Genomic DNA, 4,798 nt, shown 5'->3' with positions numbered 1-4,798 from the left:
CATAAACATATAAAACCAGAGACCAGGAACGCCGCTGATTAGACGTCCAAACACACGCTGCGCTTGTACACTTATGAGGACCGCCGCTGCATTCCCAGTCTGGATCTTCATTTGAAGGTTCTGCTCTTGTTCTGGTTGTTGTTCTTGTTGTTCTGGTTGTTGTTCTTGTTGTTTCTGATGATGAACGTTGTGAGTTCATCACTGCAGTCAGATGAAGAAGCACAGCTATGAGGCCGTCAGACAGTCAACCAGCCACACCACTGAGCCAGACCATCACAGAGAGCAGAAAAGCTTTCACTATAAAAATCTGGTTTGTTTGTATTTCTTTAGACCAATCACAGTCGCTGTGGGCGGAGCTAAGCGAAGGCTGCAGCTTCCTGTTGCTTTTGGTGGAACATTTGCACGCAGGGAGGCGAGAACTGTCATCAAAACAGGTGACCAAAGAACCAGCATGGCGGCCTCATCGTACCACCAAAGCTTCTGCAGAACGGTTCAGGGTGGTGTTCTGGAGATGGTGGTCGATGTGATTCTGAAAAGCAGAAAGCAAAAAGCGAGGAGCAAGCAAGCAGCTAATCCAGGTTCATACCTCCAACGTCCAACCCCTCGCCTCCCGCCAGTCACACTAGAAACACACCAACAGAACATGAGCTTCAGCAGCTTCCTCACACTGCAGGTTCACATGTTGGAGTCCACAGTCCCAGAAAGCTGTTTCTTTGCAATAGAACTTCCTGTTTCCTCGTGCGGCATATCGCTGAACAAGTCAGTGTTTCCTGTAGAGGTCTGTGGGTCTAACTGCTGACTGGAGAACTGCAGTTTTACTTTCTGTCTTGAACATTCCTGCAGAGAAGCAGCAGGTGACGCAGCGTTTGGTCTGTTCAGACACGTCATGGCTGATTGCTTCTCATGATTGAGCATCTATCGGTTTGTCCAGTTATCGGCTCCAACATTCAGCATCTGTCCGACTATCTGTTGTTACTCATTCCTTTAAAGCTGTGCTACTTTGGCTCTGATGCCTCTCTCTGCCCACAGTCACCACTTCTGTGGAAATGTCACGTCCACAACACAATCTGTAGTAACAGCCAATCAACACTGAAGTGTCAGAAAGTTCCCTGTTACCCGACTCGGCTCTGCGGCGCCGTCGGTGATCAGACGAAGGACGTCAAGTATCTGGTGAGGCTGTTCTCTAGTGACGAGAAGATGGAGCGTGAGACTGAAACACAGATGGATGTCGTATCAGCGACCATGTGGGCGTTGGATCGGACCGTCATGGTGAAGAGGAGGCTGAGCAGGAAGCTCTCAGTCTGCAGCTATGAGGAAGAGGAATGGACATACGACGGCTGCTTCAGCAGAATCTTTGCATATCAACATGATATTAAAGCCTGTTGCTATGTTTGGTTTCCCAGAAGCGTTATTTTTGCACAAATTACAACCAAGTGCACCAACGACAGCTGCTGTGATCTATCTGTCTATAGCCCCTGTGAACATGTTCTGGTTCAGTGGTTAGCACCGTGGCCTCACAGCTAGAAGGTCGCCGGTTGGCGTCCCGGTGAGGACNATTTCCTCACGAATAAGTGTTTTTAAAGCAATTTGTTGGACGAGATTAATCGTGTTGAGTCAACGTCATTTACTAGAATTGATTCAACTCATTTCTGAGGCTTCAGTCCAACTTCATTTATCGAGTTTGGTCCGGTATTAGAACTAGAATTAGTCCAACAGAACCGCTTCATGAATTCACATGTGAGCCACAGTTTGCACGTTTTAATGAACTCAAACCACGTCGTGTCTTCACATGAACTCATTCACATGATGGGAAGTATTTCTAAAAGATGAAACCACTTTCTTTCAGACTGATGCACTTTAGATGAGTCGACATAATTAGTGTTTAATCAGCTTATTTTTGTTTTTGACTTCAACATGAATTCATCTAATAAATGTTGAGCTGTTCAGTTTTAGGCCCAGACAACATTGTTTAATCGTGCTAATTCTGGACGTTCATATTTTCCAAAGTAGCCCTGATCTGAGCGAACACACACTGAACTGTACGTCCACACATCGAGGCGTCACCTCGTCATAAACTCCCAGAGCTGCTCTCATCAGTAGTTTGATGCTTTAAAAACAAACATGCTTCCTGTGAAATGGCTCCGTCGGCGACGAAGCCACCGAGAATCAGCTCGCCGTTTTGGATTTTCTTGACTGTTTGGGGTCAGCCTCGGGCTCCCGTTGTTTCTGAGGTGGAGCGTTTGTGCCAGAAATAAGTGGACTGAGAGGCCAGATGTGACTGATGTGGCTCCTGATGGGCAGCGGGGCCAAATAAAGACTCACATATTTATTCCCACATTTAGCTCATGAACGCAGCCGATGTGTCGCTGACTTGGCTGGTCTCTAGCAACCTGCATTTCTTGGTCAGTCATCTCCAGTTCTTGAGGAACACAAAGGAACGCTCAAGAACTCCCTCCATAACTATAAACCAGTCCACTCCTTCATTCATTTTGCTTTTTAGCATTAGATAGATTTATCGTTTCCTCACAACCTGTTGCTCTCGTTCACTTTTGGTCCGTTTTGTGCAGAAGACGAGTCCCGTTAAACATCTACGTTTGTATACTCAGAGCCTGATGAAGAAACCCTGACTCACACATTAAACTGCTGTAACATCAGTTATCTCTGATGGAGGTTTTAGGTTCTGGATGTGAAGCGTAAACCTCAGCTCACGCCTCCAGCTTCTGTTGGTGTTCCTGGATTGTGAGTGCAGGACTTTAACTTTGAGGTGTTGTTCATGTAGATTGTGAGTTTAGAACCTGATAAAATGAGTTTATATGTTTGTTTGTTTTTTATCTGAGTAGCATCCGTTGTTCTCTGTTCCTCTTTGTGTGACGTGTGCTGGTGAGTTAAGAGAAAAGACAAAACTTTATGAATCCCAAAGGAGGCTCTTGTGTCTGATATCGCTCAGAATCAGAAAAAAAAAAGAAAATCATAAGGAATGCAAAAGATGCAGCGCCTAAAAGTAGAAATCAATAAAACATAAGTGTGATGCTACAGAAATAACACAAGCAGCGAAAATAAGACGAGAATAAGAAGGAGCTCTGGCTGTTCCACGGAGCTCATACGTCACATCAGGTAACATCACACCTGAAAAATGAGCTGAAAATGAAACACGTGTCGCACATGAAAGTGAAATATTACACCTGAGAAATGAAAATACAAAACATTGCACTTTGGATTGCATCTGAAATAAAACACTACCAGTGATTTTGCACAAACTGGTGAGGAAACCAGCGCTCCAGTGTTTCAGCTGTTGCTCCTGCAGCAGAGGGAGGAGCTGGACTGCTTATTATCACACTACAGGACAGACCTCCTGTGATTTATGCTGTTCTCACAAAAACCCACCACTCATTAAACACCTGCTTGTCTTTGTGGGACTTCCTTCTCCCCAGGCGGCCCGGTCGCAACACGATCCATTTAAAGACGTGGCACGCTTCAAATCTGCTTCACAAGGTTCGAACCAGGACGACAAACCGAGTGGAGACGGAGGACAGGCCGAGGAAATGCCCGAACACTTTGGCTGAAGCTGGGAGGGAGGACCGACGGGACGACGAAGAGGGAAAATGGATGCAGGCGAGCGAGGAGACGTGAAGAATCCGACTGTGCTGGACAGCAGAAGGTGGAAGTGCAGCAGACGAGCAGCACGACAAACGCAGCTCAAACATCTGCTGGAATCTACGGAGCCCCACATGACCCGGTCCAGATACAGTTAAACCAGTTAAACCAGTTAAACCAGTTAAACCGTGGCCACAATTAAGCTCGGACGTGCGCACAAAGTACCACTTTGTCCCCACAAAATACTACCTCATTCACACAAAGTACTACTTTGTTCCCATGAACACTACTTTGTGTGTGTTCTGGCTGTACTGTGGGCATGACTGAGCTTTATCTGGGGCTCTGTACTGATCTCATCCTGGAGACACAACAATACCTTTAAAAGTGTGATTTGTTGGAGAGCTGTGATGTTTCTCTTTATGCAGGAAAATCAACTTTACAGTCAGAGATGATGAGAAGCCGTGTGATGCAGTCAGCGGCTGCTCAGCGGGTACAGCTCAGCACAACAAAGTGGAATCTGGACTAAAGCTAATCCTCTATGTCCTCTCAACTGTCAACTCAACAATCACAGACGTGTGCAGACATGTGTCACTGGTGAGGCTCTGAAATCTCTCTCAGAAAAAAAAGTGCCAATAAGCTGCTGTTTGAGCGACACAAACCAAAATCCAGAAATGCAACCAGGTGAAACTTTTTCCAGCTGCTGCTCAGATCAAAGACGGAGGAAGGAGCTGCACCTGCGACCGACTCTGAGGCTAAGTCACTCCGGATAAGCGCTCCAGCGAGAACGACAACCGGTGGCGGGAACTAAGTCAGCAGAAGAAAAGGCGGCAGACAGAAGGAGTGACAGACAGACGGCGAGGAGAATAAAGACGGAGAAGAAAAGGCGGCAAAGTGTGGGAGGCAGCAGGAAGAAAGAGACGGAGCGACAGGGCAAAGGAGATACCAAAGAATGGCCGGTGGGAGTGAATGAGAGCTGTGAGGATGTTTCCGGAAGCTGTTTAAGAATTAATCCAACAGTGAGCGGCAAGCAGAATACAAACACATCAGAGGCAGCCAGAGATCCCCGCGCTGAGGCGGCTGAAAGGGAATATTATAAAGATGCAAATGTGGCCCATTTACTGAGGTGCAGGAGCTCAGATTGAAATTTTGGAAGTGTGTGTGTGTGTGTGTGTGTGTGTGTGTGTGTGTGTGTGTGTGTGTGTGT

The sequence above is a fragment of the Stegastes partitus genome, unplaced genomic scaffold (assembly GCF_000690725.1).
Source record: "Stegastes partitus isolate 25-593 unplaced genomic scaffold, Stegastes_partitus-1.0.2 Scaffold1050, whole genome shotgun sequence".
NCBI classification, from domain to species: Eukaryota; Metazoa; Chordata; class Actinopteri; family Pomacentridae; genus Stegastes; species Stegastes partitus.
Note: the sequence above shows the minus strand (reverse complement) of the source record.